Below are 23,399 nucleotides of genomic sequence, written 5' to 3'. Positions count from 1 at the left end.
TTCCCTAACTCCAGGAGCACTAAGTAAGTCTCTTCAGTCTTTGCAACCCTATGGACTATAGCCTGCAAGTCTCCTTCATCCATGGGGATTTTCCAGGCAAGAATATTGAAGTGTCCCACCATGTCCCTCTCCAAGGGGTCTTCCCATTTAGAAGTTCTAGTAAAAAATGTTGTATGTCTATCTGTATAGGCATTTGAACACATATATCTAGTTGTGTGTTTTAGCCTGTATGTAATGTTTAATTTACATGAATATATTTTTCACTTCTTGATTTTTCTCATTCATCATTATGTATGTATCAACCTATGCTGCTGTGTATATATCTAGTTTGTTGTTGACTATATTCCATACTGTATGTCTGATATTTGAATAGGATGAAATCCTAGGTTATTGCTAAATGATCTTGAAACCCCCAAATACATTATAGTTACCAATGTGAAGTGTTTTAAAGTACTTTTGTAATAACTTCCTTGGGATGTATACAATGGAGATTAGACAGATATGCTTGGGGCTGGTGCACTGAGATGAGCCAGAGGGATGGTACAGGGAGGGAGGAGGGAGGAGGGTTCAGGATAGGGAACACATGTATACCTGTGGCGGATTCATGTTGATGTATGGCAAAACCAATACAATATTGTAAAGTAATTAACCTCCAATTAAAATAAATAAATTTATATTAAAAAAAAAGAAATCTAGGTGAGTCTTGTGGTATACAAATAAACACTTTCATTGCATACTCCCAGACGACTTTTCAGGGTTGTTGACAAACTTATACTCCCATTAGAGATACAAGATGCCTTCTTTTTCCTTTTTTAAAATAATTGTATTCATTTATTTATTTTTGACTTTGAGGGCTTTTCTCTAGTTGCAGTGAGCAGGGCTGCTCTTTAGTTGGGGTGTGCAGGCTTCTCATTGTGGTGGCTTCTCCTGTTGTGAAGCATGGACTCTAGGGTGTGCAGGCCTCAGTATGTGTGGCTCTCAGGCTCTAGAGCACAGGCCCAGTAGCTGAGGTTCATGGGCTTAGTTACTCCATGACATGAGGGATCCTCCTGGACCAGGGGTCAAACCCAAATCTCCTGCATTGGCAGGCAGGCAGTATCTTCAGCACTGAGGCACAAGGGAAGCCCACAGCATGCTTTCTGTGTTCCAAATCTTCACCAGACTTAACTTTTTTAGTATTTGGGTCAATGTCATGAGTGTAAAGTTTCCTCTTTTCTCAAATTTGCATTTCTCTGATTACTTCTGAGACTAAGGAGTTTTTATACTCTGTTCATAAATGGTGAGACAGCAAATAATTTAGATCCACTTCTCCATTAATTATGTACAGTTTAAAAATCTGCCAATTAAATCACATGAAACAATAAATGTAAGCTACATGCAAATTGCAGGGATGATAGAAAGTGAAAACAATAATTGTGTATCCTTTAAGTTTGATATGCTTTACTTATTAATTATCTGTTTCCCCATCTATGAATTGCCTAATTATATCTGTGGCCATATTTCTATTTGTTGTCTTGTATTTATCTTATTAAATTTAAATATCCCTTTGGTGATCTAATTAATATGCCTTTGCTGGTAAAAGATGATAAGTAATAAGACAAAATAATAGCTTATATTTTAATGCATATTAATAACTGTATTTATTTAGATGTTTATATCCTATGCACTGTTCTAATCTTATTCCATGTCTGAACTTGATTAATTTCCATAAAAGTACAGTGATCAAAATACCACTGGAACATAAAAAAAAAATCTGATCCACAAAGACATTAAGAAATATGCCAATTACAAAAACAGAGACAACAAAAATCAGATATGTGCCAATATTTGAAAACAGGCAATGACCTATAATCTGTACCATTTTGTACTGCATTCCAATTATTTTAGACATTGTACAGATGCTTTACATATCATTTAAATTGTGTGACTATCTGGCTTTAATTAACATAGTATAGAATTTTACATTGAATACAGTCACTGGTTTTTATACACTCTAATCATTATATTTTCTTCTTATGAATTTTCTTTTTTAGCTTTCTAAAGATCTGTTTTCCTGACTCAAGATTGCAGTTATTTGTCAATTTATCATCTGGAATTTTCTATAATTAACTCCACAATCTTAATTCTTTTTACATTTTTTTAATAACAAAATATGGGCCATTTTTTTCTTGCATGTGGTGTGCCAGATTGTTCTAAATCAAATCCTAGATATTCCACCCCTTCTTATTTATTTCAGGTACCATTATTTCTGTATCTTCCTGGGTACATCTGTTTCTGAGCTTTCTAGTGTGTTCCATCAGTCTTATTTTCCTGATTTTTGGGGAAAAAAAGAAAAAAAAAGTTTTAAAATATGTGGTTCTGTAGTATATCTGTGTACCTGCTAAGCTGATTTCTGTTTCTGTTCCCATAAGAAATTAATTAACAATGAACTTTTACTCTTTTAAAATTACAAATGTATAGAGTTTCAAATATACACAGTTAAATTTTTCTCTTGAACATAAACATGTTTACTTATTACTTGAAAAAGTGATTACAAACTTTACAATGCTAAAATTTGTTATTCATGAGCTGATTTATCTCTATTTTTATTTAGATTTTCTTCATTACTTATTAACAATTCTTCATAGTTTCTTGTGACTTTTTTATGTATTAATTCTTAAAAAATATTTTCTTGATTTTTAATTATATTAATCTTGCTTTCAGTTTTTATACTAATATTCTAAATAAAAATCATTAAATTTTATAAGTGGATATTACATTTAGCAATTGTGATGAAGTTTCATCAGTTTTTAGTTTCAAACTCTGATGTATTTTTAAGACTTTTATAAAAGATAAGTTTTAAGCAAAATTGAGAGGAAGATAATGAAATTCCCCATATAATTTCTGCACCTACATACATATTCTTCTCAATTATCAACATCACTCACCTCAGTGCTAATTTTTACTAAGGATGAACATACATTGATATATCATTATCATCCAAAAAAAATTAGGGTTCACTCTTGGTGTTGTAAAATCTATCATACAACAGCTCTCACTGCTTAGATAAATGTATAAGGACATATATCCATCATGATAATATGAGACAGAGTATTTTCACTGTATTAAATATCTTTCGTGCTCTACCAATTAATTTCCCCACTCCTCCAACCATACTAACCATTGGTCTTTTTAATATCTCCAAGCTTTGCCCTTTCCAGTGTTGTACATTTGGTATCAAACCATATGTAGCTTTTTTAGGTATGCTTCTTTCACTAAGTAATATACACTTAAGATTTCTCCATGTTGTTCCAAAACTTCATAGCTCATTTATTTTTAGTGCTGAATAATATTCCATTGTCTGGATATACCACAGTTTATACACTCAACTACTGATGGACATCTTGGTTGCTTCCAAGTTTGGGGAGTTAAAAATAAGGCTGTTATAAATATCCAAGTGCATGTTTTTGTATAGACATAATTTGTAACTCCTTTGTGTACATATGACGGAGCTTGACTGCTCAATAGTATGACAAGAGTATGCTTAGTTTGTTCAGATGTGTCTTCTGTAAATATTTTCTCAAGTCTTGACTTGTCGTTTGATATTGTATTTTACAGGTTAGAAGTTTTTAATTTCAGTGAAGTAAATCTTATTATTTCTTTCATGGATGGTGCCTTTGCTTCTATACCTAAAAAGGAATTGTCAGAACTTCCCTGGTGAGAGCCCTTTGGACAGCAAGGAGATCAAACCAGATAATCCTAAAGGAAATCAACCCTGAATATTCATTGGGAGGACAGATGCTGAAGTTAAAATTCCAATACTTTGGTCACCTGATTCCTAGAGCCAATTCATTGGAAAAGACCCTGATAGTGGGAAAGACTGAGGGCAGGAGGAGAAGGGGAAAACAGAGGATGTAATGCTTGGATGACATCACTGACTCAATGGACATGAGTTTGAGCAAACCCTGGGTTAGAGTGAAGGACAGGGAATTCTAGCATGCTGCAGTCCACAGGGTTGCAAAAACTCGGACACACCTTAGTGACTGAACAACAAACACCAGCAGTTAAGAATAATTTTCCTAGACGGGTGGGATGGGAGGGAGGCTCAAAAGGGAGGGGATGTGGCTGATTCATGTTGAGATTTGACAGAAAACAATGAAGTTTTGTAAAGCAATTATCCTTCAATAATAAAAATAATAATAATAGTAAAGAATACACTCCTGCTTGAACCCTCACTGCATTGAGGAGGTTTCCTCCGCCGATGCGCGTTCTGCCAACGTTTCAGGGCTGCTCTGCTCTAACAGGGATGCACCTCCATCCTCCTCCCAGCTTCTGCCCCGCTGCTCCCCTGGCAGTAGACACACACACACCATGAAGAAAAGAAACAAGAAGTCCTTCAACCGGAGTCTGGCCGAGTGGAAGCTCTTCAATCACAACCAGACCACCGGAGAGTTCCTGGGGCGCACCGCCAAGAGCTGGGGTTTGATCTTGCTCTTCTCTCCAGTTTTTTATGGGTTCCTGGTTGCACTCTTTCCATTCACGGGATGTGGGCCATGCTTCAGACTCTGAAGGAAGATGGTTCCAAAATATCGTGACCAGATTCCTAGTCCTGGACTTGTGGTTTTTCCAAAACCAGTGCCAGCGTTGGATTTTTCATTCAGCCTGTCTGATTCAGTATCTTATCAAGGGTACATTGATGACCTTAAGAAATTTTTAAAGCCATCTGGCTTAGAAGAACAGAAGAATCTCACAGATTGTACCAATAGAAACTTTTGAGCAGAAGGGTCCAGAATACACAGCATGTCAGTTTCCTCTTTCCTTACTTGAAGCATACTGTGGTATGGATGATCCCACATTTGGCTACCAATCAGGAAACCCTTGTATTCTTGTGAAAATTAGCAGAATAATTGTATTAAAGCCTCAAGGAGAATCAAGGATAGACTGTATTGCAAAAAGTGAAAGCACAGCAGTTCTATCAACTTATCCTCCCAATGGAAAGATAGATTTAAAATATTTCCATACTATGGAAAACAAAACTGCATGGGAGCTACATGCAGTCACTAGTTGCTGTCCAGCTCAGCTTTGGTAGTGATGGTGATGTAAAAAAATAATAGTTGAGTGCAAGATTGATGGATCACCCGACCTAAAAACCCAGAATGACCATGATAAGTTTTCAGGACGAGTTGCATTCAAGATCACCATGCATGCATAGTAGGAGTTAGGACGTCTCCACAAAGTAAATGTTTTGTTGTCTGTCTTCATTTTGTATCAGCCAGACCTGCCATTCCAGAATTATGAGACCGCCTTAGAGAAAGGTGGAGTGGTACATGACACTGGGATGACATAGTGTGCTTCCAGATAACAGTGGTCCATGTCCTTTGAGGTAACTGCCTGTTGCCTCTGCTGCCTTTTGAAACATGTGCAGTCACCAGATAGGAACTGTGAACACCTGATTCTGAACATGTAGGTTGGGGGTCTTGTCCAATTTTTATGTGGTTTAATTGCCAGGTGTCTAAAACTTAATGTACTGTGCTATGTAAATATTTTATAGATTTAACACTGGTTAACTGTCATATTTTTATGCCAGCAAAGTTTTAGGGGTTTAATGGTACGTGACCAACATCAAATGATTTTACAGATACAAGAAATTCAGTATGTGTAAAAGTTCTGTATGTGAGGAGAAAAAGGAAAATAAAAGTGGATTTGAAAACAAAAATACACTTTCCAATGCACGGAGCACAGGTTAGATCCCTGGCTGGGGAAGTAAGATCCCACATCCTGTGGGGTAACTAAGCCCCTGCCACAACTAGAGAGAAGCCAGCATGGTGCAATGAAAGGCAACAAAAGATCCCGCATGCGGCAACTAAGACCTGGCACAGCCAAATAAATTAATATTATAAAATAAATAAAAAGGCATCCCCATAACTAAAATCATGTAGGCTTTCTCTTATTATTTCTAGGAGTTTTACAGTTTTGTATTTTACCTTTACGTTTGTGCTCCCTTTTGAGTTAATTTGAGAAGGTTATAAGGTATTTCTACATTCATTTTTGTCTCATGTGAATGACCAGTCATTCCAGCACCATTTTTTGCAAAGATTAAGAGACTATCTTTGCTCCATTGCATTGCCTTTGCTATTTAACAAAAATCCAATCACTATATTTATGTAGATCTACTTCTGGGGTCTCTAGTTTGTGACACTTGTGACATATTTGCCTGTTCTTTCATCAGTACTGTATTTAGTCACTAAGGCATGTCTGACTCTTGCGACCAGGCTCGTCTGTCCAAGGGGATTCTCCAGGTAAGAATACTGGATTGAGTTGCCATGCCCTCCTCCAGAGGATCTTCCCAATCCAGGGATTGAACCCACGTTTCCCACATTGGAGGCGGATTCTTTACTGTCTGAGCCACCAGGTGAGCCCTCATCAGTACTACATCATGTTAATTACTATAGTTTTATAGTAGGACTTGAAGTATGGTTGCATCTGTCCTAAAAGTCCATTCTTCTCCTTCAATATAGTATTGGCTGTTCAGGGTCTTTTGCTTCTCCATGTAAACTTTAGAATCACTTTATCAATATCCATAAAATGACTTGCTGCACCTGATGGATTTATAATGTGGCTGATAAAGTCTAAAAATAATAAAAAAGTTAATTCTCTTCTTTTTCTAGCAGATATTACAGCATTTTCTTACAGCATTTTTTTCTTGGTTTAAAATATTCGTAGGGCTTAACTAAAAACAATAGCAGTAGTGACAGACATGCTTTTATAATTTTTTTGAAGTTTAAGAGAAATGAATTTTAGTAACTCCGTGAATTTTGATGATTGTTTTCAGTATGTGTAATATAGGCATCTTAAGGTATTAATAGAATGTTCCTTTACATTCCTTCTGATCAAATATATTTTTAAAGTCACAAATATGAAACAAAATTTATTGAGATATTTTCTTAATATATTGAATTATCACTTCAATATTTCATATATGTAACAAAATATATAACGTATTGCAAGTGGTAATAGAACAGTCCAAAATTTTTAAAGTGCATGGAAAGATTTTCCATTATCTGTTGTCTTCTTTTGTCAGCCCCTCAAACATGCACACTGTATCCTGGGATGACATTTTTTTCTTAAATGCCTCCTATTTCTAAAGAGCTTTCACACAGATTTTTGTGTCAGTTTTCCAGATCCACAAATTTCTCTGTCATCTCAAGCCTGAAGTATGCCTATTTTGGGGGAAAGCCAGCAGCTCATACTAGTTATTTTTTTCCCACCCACAGGGAAATTTATTATATCATAAATTTGACATTTCATATCTGTGGGATCAGTTCAGTTCATTTCAGTCACTCAGTCGTGTCCGACTCTTTGCAACCCCATGAATCGCAGCACTCCAGGCCTCCCTGTCCATCATCAATTGCCGGAATCACTCAAACTCACATCCATCGAGTCAGTGATGCCATGCAGCCATCTCATCCTCGGTCGTCCCCTACTCCTCCTGCCCCCAATCCCTCCCAGCATCAGAGTCTTTTCCAATGAGTCAACACTTCGCATGAGGTGGCCAAAGTACTGGAGTTTCAGCTTTAGCATCAGTCCTTCCAATGAACACCTAGGACTGCTCTCCTTTAGGATGGACTGGTTGGATCTCCTTGCAGTCCAAGGGACTCTCAAGAGTCTTCTCCAACACCACAGTTCAAAAGCATCAATTCTTCGGCACTCAGCTTTCTTCACAGTTCAACTCTCACATCAATATATGACCACTGGGAAAACCATAGCCTTGACTAGACGGACCTTTGTTGGCAAAGTAATGTCTCTGCTTTTGAATATGCTATCTAGGTTGGCCATAACTTTCCTTCCAAGGAGTAAGTGTCTTTTAATTTCATGGCTGCAATCTCCATCTGCAGTGATTTTGGAGCCCGAAAAATAAAGTCTGACCCTGTTTCCCCATCTATTTCCCATGAAGTGATGGGACCAGATGCCATGATCTTAGTTTTCTGAATGTTGAGCTTTAATCTGTGGAATAAATATTAGTCATTCAGAAATTCATGTTGTGTAATAGCTTCTGCATATAGGAAATGAAATTTAGATTTTTATTTTGAATACACAAAAGTTAATTGAAATTACAAAGCTAATAATCATAAATAGAGAAACTCAAAAAGTACTGGAAAAAAGTGTTGTTGAACACACCCAGATTTAACTATATCAATACAGAAAGCAACAATATAGAGCAAAGGACTTGCATATTCAAAGGTTTAAAAATCTATATAGGAAGAAATAATTTGCAACATATATAGTACTGAGAAAGGATTATTATCTAGGCCAAAGGTAAGAAAAGGAAAATATATCATGAGTCATTTATTAGTAAATAAAATAAGTAACAATGTTTAATCTATTTAAAACAAAGAAATTAACTAAACATACAAGAAAATCAAACATAGAAACCAAAAGAGAAAAGATCATTTTAAATTCATTTGTGATATATCTAAGCATGTTATAGAGTAAAACTTATAAGCTTATTACATTTAAATCAGTGGATTCAATTCAGGTGAAAAAAAATAGAAAGACCCGAGACTGATGCATATTACAATACAAGGAAAAATAGAAAAGAGACTATAATGATCTAGGGGATAGCCTAGCCAGTGTTGTTGAAAGCAGGAGGAAATAGAAAGACTGGAGAGAAGGCAAAGGAATAATTTGTTGAAAGAAATGACTTCTCAGATTCAAAAGGCACAAGAATTCAAAAAGATAAATCTTCATGTGGGCATATCTTAGTGAAACTGCAGGTAACTAAATACAATGAGAAGTTTTTAAAAGCTGTCAGATCCTGGTATATCAATATGTAGGCTAGTTGTTGAAACATTAACCAATCATAGGGATTGGTGAGGAAAGAAATTGGTTACCTATTGTACTGTATCCAAATCTGTGCTGCCCTGGAGTAGATTATTTTAGGATTGCACACATCATTTTTAAAATTTGTTAGCTCTAGGACTCTGCTGCGTTCTGTTCAGTCTATGTTTGTTCAACTTTCTGCAGCCCCATGGATTGTAGCCCATTGTTCTACAACCCATGGTTCCTCTCTCCATGAAATTTTTCAGACAAGAATACTGTAGTGGGTTGCCATTTCCTACTCCAAGGGGTCTTCTCAATTCAGGGATCAAATCCACATCAGGTGGATATTTTACCTGCTGAGCCATTGGGGAAGCAATTTCAAAATCAGACTTTTTTAAAAAAAGAACAAGAGTGTATAAATTTTAAACCAGTATGTGAATGGGTGGGAAACTAAAGAAACATCCAAATTCCAAAGATATCAGGGAGAAAAAACCATAAATGATGGAGTATAGAAAGACACAAATTATGATAGTAGAAATTAGTCCTTAATACCCTGAAAAGTATAATCAGTAAAATGGTCTAAATTGCCCCATAGGAGGTAGAGGTATTTTGAAAATATTATACAAGGAAAATTCTAAGTAAAGGACATTTTCCATTGTTATAATATCATTAGAAAAAGCAACTTTAAATAAAAAAATCTATTAAAAGATAAACTGAACCATTTTAGAATTCCTAATATTTTATTTGAGCAAATATAATTCCAACCAGGCAAAGCAAACCAAAATGGGTTAGGAGAACTCCACAGACAGAAATGAGATGAAAGTCTTTTAAAAAGAAGACTAGAAGGCAAAGCAAATATTAATAAATTATTTGAGTCACTATTGCTTAAGCAGTTGCCTTATTTAGGAAAGCCTAGTTGGCCGTCTGTACTAGTTACTCTTAAGTTTTTTCCCTGGGATTTGAGTGTACTGACTGTACCTTAGATTTTGTTTACATAAACTACCAGTGGATTGAAACCACTTCAGTCTAATGGCATCTTTTCTTAATTGTATTCCTACATATCAGTAATACACAATTAAAATGTGTACTGAAAAATTCCATTTCAAACAATATTTAGAAATGTTTCTAATGTGAACTGAGAAATATGTATGCAGTTCAAGAGGCAACAGTTAGACCAATACAAGGAACAATGGACTGGCACCAAATTGGAAAAGGAGTATGTCAAGGCTGCATATTGCCACCTTGCTTATTTAACTTATATGCAGTGTACATCATGTGAAAAGCCGAGCTGGATGAAACACAAGCTGGAATCAAGATTGCTGGGGAAAATATCAATAACCTCAGATATGCAGATGACACCACCCTTATGGCAGAAAGCAAAGAGGAACTGAAGAACCTCTTGATGAAAGTAAAAGAGGAGAGTGATAAAGCTTAAAACTCAATATTCAAAAAACTAAGATCATGGCATCTGGTCCCATCACTTCATGGCAAATAGATGGGGAAACAATGGAAACACTGAGGGATTTTATTTTCTTGGGCTCCAAAATCACTGCAGATGGTGACTGCAGCCATGAATTTAAAAGATGCTTGCTCCTTGGAAGAAAAGCTATGACCAATCTAAAAAGCATATTAAAAAGCAGAGATATTACTTTGCTGACAAAAATCCATCTAGTCAAAGCTATGATTTTGCCAGTAGCCATGTATGGATGTGAGAGTTGGACCATAAAGAAAGCTGAACACTAAAGAATTGATGCTTTTGAACTGTGATATTGGAGATGACTCTTGAGAGTTCCTTGGACTGCAAGGAGATCAAAGCAGTCAATCATAATAGGAAATCAATCCTAAATATTCATTGGAAGGACTGATGCTGAAGCTGAAGCTCCAATACTTTGACCATCTGATGCAAAGAACTGACTCATTTGAAACGACCCTGATGATGGGAAAGATTGAAGGCAGGAGGAGAAGAGGATGACAGAGGATGAGATGGTTGTTTGGCATCTCTGACTCAAAGGACATGAGTTTGAACAAGCTCCAGGAGTTGGTGATGGACAGAGAGTCCTGGCATGGGGTTGCAGAGAGTTGGACATAACTGAGTGACTAAACAGAACTAATGCAAGCTTGTTGACAAAATAAGATAGGAACAGGGTGTTAACAATCTTCACAGATAGAAGAACTATTTTATGTACATGCAGACAGTGGTGATCTAGGAGAAGAGATAATATGTAACTAAAATTTACATGCACAGTGAGTCAATAAAGTTTATTCCAAAAAAGAAAATCAGTTTAGAAATTAGAAATTTAGATGAGTCAGGTAATGATTGGCTTGTTACATCAAGTTACCGGAAATGGACCTTATTTTTTTTTTTTTTCACTACTGAATGAAATGGAACTTCAGCGACTTGGAAGACTGATTTAATACTTTCCAAACTATATTTCAGGAAGAAGAGAATTCTAGTAGATGGATTGAAGCAGGGCTCGCCTGATGACAGGGAGTCCTTTAAAGTATATCTTTCTTCTCTATCATTTTAAGTTTATTAGACATTAAAATTATTTTCCAGTGAAATGACTTTTGTAATCTATAACCATTTAAGCTGTGTTACTCTTGGAATATGCATTATGACAGTGTTTTCCTTTAGTATATTTATTTCTTTTGTAGCCTATAAACTTCTTCATATTTCTTCTTAAAATGGCAATCACCACTAAGAATATTCTTTTATACCTTATTAATATTGCAATAACCATTAAGACTATGCAACATATATTTCAGTAATATAGCAATAACCATTAGCTTTTTAATGCTAATAAAATGTATAAACATGTCACTGTAATATACACTGCTAAGTTCATACACATTCATTGGTTGATGATTCTAATAGTATAATGGAAAAGGAGATAAATTATAGAGAGAAAGGCGTGACCTTTGGAGTCAGGCCCGAACTTAATTCCTGACTCTACAGTTCTGTAATTGAGAACTTTTTTTTTCGTTAGATTTATTGATTAATTGCTTTACCACTGTGGATGGTGATGCCAACCACTCAGTGTGTTGGTAGGACTAAATGAGATGACGGTTACAACATATTTTAGGCTCCAAATAAAATGAGTTCCTTTCAAATTTCCCTTAACATTACAGAATATAGTGAGAGGGAATAGAAAGTATGATAGCAAAGCCTCTGATTCTGTTCATGTGTGTGTGTATGTGTCTCATGGAGGGAGCAGAAAATTTCCTTAAGCTCAATAATGAAAAATATTAAAATGAGAACTAAAAAAATTAATTATTCATGTCCAATATATTCAAATAATTGAAAGCATACCAATAATTAACTAAGGGTTTTAGCAGTTCTTATAAGTCTCATTAATATCCTCATGGGTTAAATGAAGTTCCTGAAAATAAAGTCTGCAAACTGATATAAATACTGAAAGAAGTTATCATTGTTCATGCCTATATTACTCACATGGTAATATACAATCAATAAAGTATATATCCCCTTTCTTGTAACACCTGTTTTTATGGTAAATGTGGTATTTATCTTTAGAATCACCTTTGTTTCACAGGAACTTTAAGAGGATGCATGCCATAACTCTTTTAAAAGAGGATTCTTAAGCCTGTGTGTGTGTGCATATGTGTTTCCTGTAGGAAGATAAGAAGAATAAAGTTTGAATACAAGAAGACCATTGCAACTGACAAATAAGAAGCATGGAATGATGGTAATGGAGATAACAGTAATAACTAAAGCTACTGACTTATTGTTCTAAGTAAGGGCTCCAGGGTGAGAGGACCAGTGGGAACCGAACTGTTCACAAAGCTCATTCCTGCATATTGCTGTCAGACCCTGTTATATGTAGCCTCCCCTTCCTGCTAGTCAGAATTTGTCACCCCTACATTGGAGGGACTGAAGCTGAAGATCCAACACTTTGGTCACCTGATGCCAATAGTTGACTCATTGGAAAAGACCCTGATGTGGGGAAAAATTGAAGACAGAAGGAGAAAAGGGCAACAGAAAAATGAGATGGTTGGACAGCATCACTGAGTCACTGGCCGAGAACTTGGACAAACTCCTGGAGATGTGAGGGACACAGAGGCCTGGCATGCTGCAGTCCCAGGAGTCGCAAAGGGTCAGACATGACTGGGAGGCTGAACAACAAATGACAGTGATTCCTATTTTTACTTGCTGTCCCTGGACACAAGGAGTCCAGGATGTTCAAGCAGCAACCAAATTTTATAGTCTAATGAGATTCTTGCTCCAGAGTTTTGGTGAATGGAACCACTATTGTTTCTCCCCTTTGTTTCTAAGATCCCAGCATTCTTTCTGCTGATAGCACATTTCAGTTCAGTTCAGTTCAGTCACTCAGTCATGTCCAACTCTTTGCGACCCCATGAAACGCAGCATGCCAGGCCCCCCTGTCCATCACCAACTCCTGAAGTTCACTCAGACTCACGTCCATCGAGTCCGTGATGCCATCCAGCCATCTCATCCTCTGTCGTCCCCTTCTCCTCCTGCCCCCAATCCCTCCCAGCATCAGTCTTTTCCAATCAGCCAACTATTCGCATGAAGTGGCCAAAGTACTGGAGTTTCAGCTTTAGCATCATTCCTTCCAAAGAAATCCCAGGAATGGATTGGTTGAATCTCTTTGCAGTTCAAGGGACTCTCAAGAGTCTTCTCCAACACCACAGTTCAAAAGCATCAATTTTTCGGTGCTCAGCCTTCTTCACAGTCCAACTCTCACATCCATACATGACCACAGGAAAAACCATAGCCTTGACTAGATGGACCTTAGTCGGCAAAGTAATGTCTCTGCTTTTGAATATGCTATCTAGGTTGGTCATAAGTTTTCTTCCAAGGAGTAAGCATCTTTTAATTTCATGGCTGCAGTCACCACCTGCAGTGATTTTGGAGCCCAAAAAAATAAAGTCTGACACTGTTTCCGTAACACATTAAGTTCTCAAATCCAATGCATTCACTACATCCTAAAGAATAGTAGCACATCTTTCCATGAATGCATACTAAATTGCTTCAGTTGTGTCTGACTCTTTGCAACCCCATGGAGTGTAGCCCACCAGGTTCCTCTTTCCATGGGATTCTCCAAGCAAGAATGCTGGAGTGGGTTGTCATTCCCGTCTCCAGGGGATCTTCCCAACCCAAGGATCACCTGGGTTGATGATCTTACATCTGCATGGGCAGGTAGGTTCTTACCACAGTGCCACCTAGGAAGACAACATCTTTCTATAGTATGAAGCTTTAGCTTTAGAAAGTTGCTCTAGTACTCTATGAGGCAGGCTTCTTTTTTTTTTTAATTTTTATTTTTACTTTATTTTACTTTACAATACTGTATTGGTTTTGCCATACATTGACATGAATCCACCACGGGTATACATGAGTTCCCAAACATGAACCCCCCTCCCACATCCCACCCCATATCATCTCTCTGGATCTTCCCCATGCACCAGCCCCAAGCATCCTGTATCCTGCATCAAACATAGACTGGTGATTCATTTCTTATATGATAGTATACATGTTTCAATGCCATTCTCCCAAATCATCCCACCCTCTCCCTCTTTTATGAACAGTTCTATGTATGTATTGACCAGTGGAGGCAATTTCCATCACTTCTTTGCTGTCAAGTAGTTCCTCATCTCAGATGCTCCAGTGTGTCAAATTATATGAGCCTGGATCAGGCAATTGCTAAGCCCCTAAGTAGTCAACTATTGCAGGCTCTGCAAGCAAGATACACAAAATGTAAGTTTGTAAGGATAAACCTTTGTCTTGTCAAGGTCAGACGGAGCCCAAAGCAGTCAACTTGCAGAAAGTGGCTGGTTGGTCTCTCTTGTGTTTGTTTGTTTGTTTGTTTGTTTGTTTTTGTCTCTCTTGTTTTAAAGAGGTACTGCTTTCATTTTTGGAGTTTTTGTTTATTTCACAGTGATGGTATGTACATATACCCTCAAATAAACATTTTCCTCAATTAGTTTTAGCCTAATCAATTCAACAGTGCTAAAAAAATAACTTAGTAAAATGTTATTGGAGGTGTGTATGCATATCAGCACTTCGAGATAAAGAGACTTCAAAAATAAAAGTGCAGTCTTTTGGAAATAAACCACTTTTAAAGTGTTAGTCTTTTCTGTTTTTTTTTCTTTCAATATTTTATCTAAACCAAATTATCCATAATATATATATATATATATATATATATTTTTTTTTTTTCTGCACAAAATAGTCTTTGTTAGTGCTTATTTGGAGAAGGAAATGGCAACCCACTCCAGTGTTCTTGCCTGGAGAATCCCAGGGATGGGGGAGCCTGGTGGGTTGCCGTCTATGTGGTCGCACAGAGTCAGACACAACTGAAGCGACTTAGCAGCAGCAGCAGCAGTGCTTATTTAGTAAAGAACTGTGATCTACAATATAAAATCATGCTGGGATCTTCATATTAAATCACTTTTAAATATTGCATTTACTTTCATCCTAAAGGCAACATTTCCAAATTCAAAAAGATAAAAAGGCATATTTAGAAAATTGAATATTATGGGTTTCAATTGAATATAAATGCTAACATATATTTTAGAGTACATATATAGATGTTTTTTATAATTCTGTGACTTATTTATTTTTCAGTACATTTATTAAATTATACAGAGTCTACAGAAGAAAAAAAAACAACATTTCTTCTTTTTTCAGGTTTCACAAAGTGAGCTCAACATTGTAAGCAGAACTCAGACATAAAAACATTTCCAGTCTTCCAGGGACCCTTACTTCCTCATCCTGGTCACCCCCTAGCTCAACAAATTCTGTCTTAAACAATATTGTTTAGTCTTGCATGGCTTTTCAACTTCATACATATGAATAAAATAGTGCATGATGTAGTCCTTTGTGCAGGTTATTTACTCAACATTATGCCTGTGAGATTTATCCAAGTCATTGTGCATAGTCATATGTTATTTATTTGCATCTCTGGTAGGCATTTAGTTATGTAAATAACTACAATTTATTTATCCATTCAATAGTTATGGACATCTATTAATTTCCTGTTGGAGCAATTAAAAATTAGTTCTTGTGACACTTAGATTCAAGTTTTTAGTGAACACATATTTAAATTTGGGGATATAAACCGAGAATTCAGTTCATCTTAGTTCAGTCACTCAGCCGTGTCTGACTGTTTGCCACCCCATGAACTGCAGCATGCCAGGCCTCCCTGTCCATCACCAACTCCCGGAGTCCACCGAAACCCATGTCCACTGAGTCGATGATGCCGTCCAACCATCTCATCCCCTCTAGTCACCTTCTCCTCCTGCCCCCAATCCCTCCCAGCATCAGGGTCTTTTCAAATGAGTCAAATCTTTGCATCAGGTGGCCCAAAGTATTGGAGTTGCAGCTTCGAAATCAGTCCTACCAATGAACACCCAGGACTGATCTCCTTTAGGATGGACTGGTTGGATCTCCTTGCAGTCCAAGGGACTCTCAAGAGTCTTCTCCAACACCACAGTTCAAAAGCATCAATTCTTCAGTGCTCAGCTTTCTGTATAGTCCAACTCTTACATCCATACATGACCACTGGAAAAATCATAGCCTTGACTAGATGGATCTTTGTGGACAAAATAATGGCTCTGCTTTTTAACATGCTGTCTAGGTTGGTCATAACTTTCCTTCCAAGGAGTAAGCATCTTTTAATTTCATGGCTGCAGTCACCATGTACAGTAATTAGAATTATTGAATCAATATATTCAGCTTTATGAGATACTGCCAATGGAGATTTATGAGATTTATAACTATAAAGATTTACCAAGTATTTTTTAAACTTTTCAAAAGAAGTGATTTTTCTCCACTATGTTTTTATTTATTTGATGAGTTTTTAAAATCTTTATTTCTCTTCACTGTGCTTGAGTTAGATTTATTTTTCTTCTACTACTTTTATGAAAACAGAATGTTAGCTCACTGATTTTTCATTTCCCCCTCTTTTAATATATGCATTTATAACAATAAGCTTCTAGTTAAGCACCAATTTACTTGCCTCTTCAAAATTTTTGTGATGCCATGGACTATAGCCCACAAGGCTCCCCTGTCCATAGAATTTGTCAACCAAGAACACTAGTGTGGGTTGCCATGCCCTCCTCCAGGGGATATTCCAGACCCAGGGATCTAACCTGGGTCTCCTGCATTGCTGACAGATTCTCTACCACCTGAACCACAAGGGAACATCCAGACTGCTCTTTCACCCTAAATGTGCTCTGTATGTTTCTGCTGGAAACACTTGCTTTTACTGTTTCCTCTCCCTAGAATGCTAGCTGAATCCCATCCCTGCTCAAAATCCAGCCTCTGTCAAAGGCCTGAAGGACACCAACTTTTCCCTTCCATAACTGATAATTCTCATCACACACTCCCATGTACTGTGTTTTTTTGTGTCCATTGCTCACTCATGCAAGAATATTTTCTTCCATATATTATGAATAACACTGCATCCAGGAATCTACCATTCATAAAAACACTCAAAAATAAATGATTTAATTATTTGTAAATGGCTTAATTTTTACAAAGTAACAGAAAATGAATCTGCATTCCCTTTCAGGCTGTTGTAGGTACACTGACTAAATGTTAAAAAGCAGTATTAACAGGACAGGTGATCTGAGAATAACTTCTCTGCATTTTACTGATGAAAACACTGTCTGGCTGGAATAAAAGGAGCAATGAAGGGAGTTCTCTGCAGGTGAACTGAAGCTGCCTCACCCAACCCTGGCCGGTGCTTATGGTTCCACTCTAACTCCTAAATTGGGAAAAGAGACTTTTAAACTGGCCTCTCCAGAGCTCAAGAAGGCAGGCCCTGGACTGGAGACCAGAGGGGCCTCTCTCAGAGAGGACAGGTTCTCTGTCTATCCTTCCCAGGACACAAGGCAGAACTGCTCCTAGACTTGAAAGTGCGTGGGGTCCCTGGATTCTCAGCCTCCCCTCCTCCCACCACCAGTGTATCCTTATCTTGTTACCTTCAGGGTTAAGAAATATTGCTACCTTCAACTAAGACATCAGAGCCAGGAGCTGGTTTAAAGATTACTTGGTAATAGATCATGTTTGGAAATAGATCAACCTATTAACATAACAGTAAATGGCACCTTACTTGGAACTGATTTACAGGAAGATTTAGTGACATATGTTCACACTTAATTCAATCATATAGAACAATTTTTTAAAGGTTGAAACTTTATGAGAGAACTCTCCAAATTTGAAAGTAATTAGTATTTGGTTTGCTGTAATGAATATTAAGCTAATCCAATTTTAATAAAATAATAGATGATAATTATGTTCTCTAAGCACAAGCATATTCTATAGTCTTTTTAGACTACTGAGCATTTCTTTAAAATGCCAGAGTACTGGAATTTATTGAGAAAAACATACTAGCAATTTTTAAAAATAATCCACTTTGCTTACTTCTAGTTTGATTCAGAATCTATAATTATCTCACAGACCACTGAGAGCATTATATGATGGATTTTTTTGTGTATGGGAAGGAATTTGACAAGTTTAAATTCCATACAGTTACCATTCACAAAATGCTTTCAGATTGCTGTGACGATAATAATCCACAATATTGTTCAGGTGAATATGATCTTTGACATTCACATTTAGGTTTCACATGTTGAAATTTATTTATTAGTCTAAGAGAATTTGGGATTTTTTGTTTTGTTCAATCTCCCTGTCTTATATTTTTTTTTAAATATAGATAAAATTAAATGTATAATTTATAATGGGTCAGTCTGGTTAACAAATAGCAAAAGTAATTAGTGGACAAGGAAAAATATTTTAATACTTAAAGGAATAAATTCTGCTCAAACAACATCTTTTCTTCAGTAGTATGAATTAACTTTCATTCAGATGTATAACAAATATACAGTGTTTCATTATTTGTTTCCTAAATCTTCAAGTTTTGACACTTGACTATAATTTCTTCATCCAATTTGGTAAGAGAATGCCAAAGGAGTTAGGTTAATACAGTGATTCAAGACAAATGCCAAGTGTGTGTCTTATGAAACTTATATTCTCCATGGAGAGACTCACAGAAGCTTGGGGCATGGTGATATATGTGAGTGTGGCACCAAAGTTCTACAGATGGATTCAGATATATAGAGTTAGGCACTTAAAGCAATTGCTTTCAGTCATCTCAGTGATAAGCAGTCACAGATGAGATGTGTGCATTTGAGATGAAAGAGCTGGGTGTAAATTTAAATCAAATCCAAAGCCTGACATTTACCTCATTTTGGTTGGAGAGGAAAGGAATATATTTAGGGCTGAGAAACAAATTTAAATACTCAAGATGAGTTGAACAGAGCTAAAAATTCTCTGAGAGAATCTTCACGTAGATACACTATAGAAAAATAGTTGATGATTGCCTCATACAGTTGTAGTTAGTTAAATAGAAGACTTTTTTGATTATAGACTGATGGAAGATTAACACGTGAAGATAAAGAAGAGTTGTTTGATTGCTTAATTATGAGAGACAATCAAGAAGGGGGTCCATGATCATAAAGAAGTATGCACAGTGTTCTAGGTCTAGTCAATATAAATCACACAACACATAGAGTGGATAGAACACTGTGATAATTTTAAAAAAACACCTATTGAATCCTACTGAACATAATATATACCAAAATATAAGATTTGCTTATCATAAACCACTGCAAATTTAGACTTTGCAAAAAAATGTATTTTTAAATTACGAATGTTCTCCCTTCATATAAAATATCACCACTATCCTTTAATAGGTATGTCAGAAAAAAGCAGACCAATGAAACAAGAAATAATCAGACATACTGATGGAATATTTTAGTTGGCTATTGAGAATCTTGAGGAATTTTCCCAAACCCAAAAGTGTGCATTAGAAATTATTACTCCATATTAGTTTCTGAAATTAATTTTAGACAATAAAAAAAATAGTTGGGGTGGAGTTTTTTTTTTTTTTAATTATTCACAACACCTAAGGAAGGACTTACAGGTAATATCCAACTAGCCTTTCACAGGACAGAAGGCTTTCATGTCTAGACATTGACCTTCACGATAAATGTGGCTAAGAGACAGATGAGATGATAATGACCAATACTCAGCAGTAGTTTTGACTGTGGACTCTTCCTCAGTTGTTTGTTTGAAATGGGAAATTAGGGAGGATTTTTTATTTAAGATGTTAACTGAAACAGTGGAGTCTGCAGCAATTCCTGAAAATGATAAGTTTAATTTTACCTAAGGTTTTGTATAGTAAAGAACACCCCTCACCTAATTAGAAAAATATAGGTCTGTCATCTCTGGCCATTGAAAAATATTTTCCCATCAAAAGCAGATACTTTTGAAAAAAAAAAATTTTTTTTCTTGTTGACCCAAAATGCCTCTTATTTAGAAACAAGGACTTTTCTTACTCAAAGAAGACATTTTTGAAATATTTAATGTAACATTCTTCTAGTCATACTCAAAAGGCTATTACTTCTGCTTCCTGTCATCAGGTTTGCAGATCATAAATTCATCCTATATGTGTTCTACTTTTCTCATTCCTCAAAATGAATAATCACAAAAAGAATTTGTCATTACAGATGTAAAGAACTGTGAAGTGAATCTGCCACAGTCTCACAGATTCTAGCAGAAAACAGGTAATTCCTGGGCCACAAATAAGGGGGTTTATTATTCCCTGAACAATAAGCAGCCTGATTTTATATGTACATTTGTTTCTACTTGCCTCCCAAATCCCATTACAGCAACCTGGAAGCAGGCCCAGTTGTACACTGCACTTAGAGTGGATAAGTGGATTTGTACCCAAGCTGAGGAACTCCAAGGTTAAGAAAATCCCCATTTTATGAGAAGGTTCCTAGCGAAGTTGCCCAAACTTTGCCACAGACAGAGCCATTATTTTTATCAGACTCATCAGGAAACACATCTGCATTCTATCCACAAAGGATATTTCTATCTATTTCTATCTTTCAAGGCTCTTTGCTGTACAAACATCCTTGAAAGTAGAGCTGACAATCAAAGCTATCACAGAACATGTAAACACACCATTGAGAATTGCCTTTGAAATAAGCAAAAATCAAAATATTTGAAAGTTAACTAAGAAATAAAGCAGTAAAGAGGACTTCCCAGATAAAAATGTGAAATCAGGTAGAAGAAGAAAGCTAATCCCTCTTCAACACTGCTTGTGCCAGTCAACACTGAGTGGTAGCATTATCTAGCTTCCCAGTAGCAGCTTTCTTCCTACGGCTTTTTAAAGTTCTGTTACTTCTTCTACATTGCCAGAATATCTGAGGGAGTCTTCTGCTCTGTTGATCTTTTATTTAACTCATTAATCACACTAAAAATATCAACAGATGCCATTTATCACCATTGAAGTATTTTGTGACTAATACTTGCACACTAAATGGTGTAGATGTTGTAAACCAAAATAATTCAAGTCTCAATCACTTTTCAAAGGACCCAAATGACAACTCACTTCAGTATTCTTGCCTGGAGAATTCCACGGACAAAGGAGTCTGGTGGTCTACAGTCCACGCTGTTGCAAAAGAATCAGACATGACTGAGTGACTAACATTTATTTTCCTTAAAAAAATATATATAGTTACAGGAAGATAGACATAAATATTATAGACTATACACAGAAAAAAATGAACTCAGATAAAATGGAAGCCATAGAAAATAAGTTCTCATTAAGTCATAAATTATTGCCTTTTTTTCAGAGAATTTTTCTTTTACAATAATCCAAAATAAGGTTTTTTGTTTCAACTGGAGACATTACCTGTTTCTCTTGGCTTGAGTTTGTTATAGATTTGTAGCCCCAGCTAAAATATATGGTCTATTTAACCTTCATCAGCCTTATTGCAACTTTTCCCCATGGTGCCCTAGAATAGATTTTCTAAAATTTACAGCCACTCTGTTCTTGGTGTATTGAAACTGGCACAGTGTACAATATCTCAAGCAGTAATTCCTTTTACCTAACAGTACAGACATAAAGTGAAACAAATCCATTGTCCCAATGGAGCATGACCTCTTAGGCAGCTCATGACTAATTGAAAGTTCCTGTGGCTTTGTGTTTCTCCCACCATGGCCAGCGATTTGTAACAATATTCTCAGTTTTATTTGTAACTGACTTTACAATAAACAAAAGAAGGATATTTGCTTTCTATGTCTTCAGAGGTTCTGATGGAGATTTTATAATATTTCATTTGTATTAACATTTGGCACAAGTGTAATTTGCCCTTAAATAGCAAGCTATCACATTCAGTAAATTCCACACACCACTCTTGTTTCTCTAAGTGTGTTTGTTTGTTTCCCCTTTATAGTTAATTGATCTCTATGTTTTCTTGCTCTTTGGTCTCTTGACTCATCAGGAATGTTGAATACCTAAGTATTTTGTGTTTCAATTTCTGAAAATAAATATTGATATAATTTTTGGTGGATTGATTTCTACATTGCTAAAATAGCTATATTATCTACATAGTATTAATTCACAAGGTAGTATCTTGCTTTCTGTTGTCACAATCTGATTTTAAGGGACTTAACTAATAACCCTTGAAAACCTCTTACAGATATATCAAATGTCTACATCTACACTGTTTTAGATTAAAGATAAAATAGAAAAATAAAGGAACCCAACTTATTAGTTGGTAATTCTATTTGAAAACAATGTCAACAATATAGATGTTTTCCTTTTTGTCTTATTCCCTGTTTTCTGCCTATTTCATTTTGTTTGATTTGTGCATTCTTCCTTAATAATTGATTTCAAAATGATGATTGATTACTTCCAATACATTAGACAATGTGATACATAGGGAGCATATGATCTGGGCAATAAAGACATGATCCTTTCCTTCTTCTAGTTTACAGTACAGTGGTTGGGGAAAAATGACAAAATAAATACAATGCAGGAAAGCATGTTCTAGAGGTTCTATAGCAGTGTACACTAGTTTTCATAAGGTCAGGAAAAATAAATCTAGACAAAGACCTGAAGACTGAAAAATTCAGTGTCCCGCTCACCTCTTTCTCCTTTATCATCACATAATCATCCTTTTTAATACTATTACCATTGACATAAGTCTATATTTGAGTCTCTGCAATGCAATTATGCATGACAGATTTTACTTTCTTGGGCTCCAAAATCACTGTGGACAGTGACTACAGCCATGAAATTTAAAAAAAAAAAAAAAAAAAAAAAAAAAAAAAGGCTTGCTTCTTGGAAGGTGAGTGAGTGAGTGAAGTCGCTCAGTCGTGTCCGACTCTTTGAGACCCCAATGGACTGTAACCTATCAGGCTCCTCCATCCATGGGATTTTCCAGGCAAGAGTGCTGGAGTGGATTGCCATTTCCTTCTCCAAGGGATCTTCTGGACCCAGGAATCGAACCCAGGTCTCCCGCATTGCAGGCAGACGCTTTACCGTCTGAGCCACCATAACCTATGGCAAATCTAGACAGCATGTTCAAAAGCAGAAACTTCGTACTTTGCCTACAGAGATCCATATAGTCAAAGCTATGGCTTTTCCGGTAGTCATGTACAGGTCTGAGAGTTGGACCATAAAGAAATCTGAGCGATGCTTTTGCATTGTAGTGCTGGAGAAGACTCTTGAGAATCCCTTGGACTGCAGGAGATCAAACCA

The 23,399-nt window shown here is 36.3% G+C and overlaps 1 pseudogene; it reads left to right on the top strand.

Moving 5' to 3' along the window:
• The first annotated feature begins 4,350 nt into the window (after positions 1–4,350).
• Positions 4,351–5,191, top strand: LOC128066238 (sodium/potassium-transporting ATPase subunit beta-3-like; annotated as a pseudogene).
• The last annotated feature ends 18,208 nt before the right edge of the window (positions 5,192–23,399 follow it).

The sequence above is a fragment of the Budorcas taxicolor genome, chromosome 20 (genome assembly GCF_023091745.1).
Source record: "Budorcas taxicolor isolate Tak-1 chromosome 20, Takin1.1, whole genome shotgun sequence".
Classification (NCBI taxonomy): Eukaryota; Metazoa; Chordata; class Mammalia; order Artiodactyla; family Bovidae; genus Budorcas; species Budorcas taxicolor.
Note: the sequence above shows the minus strand (reverse complement) of the source record. Positions and strands in the feature narration are given on the sequence as shown.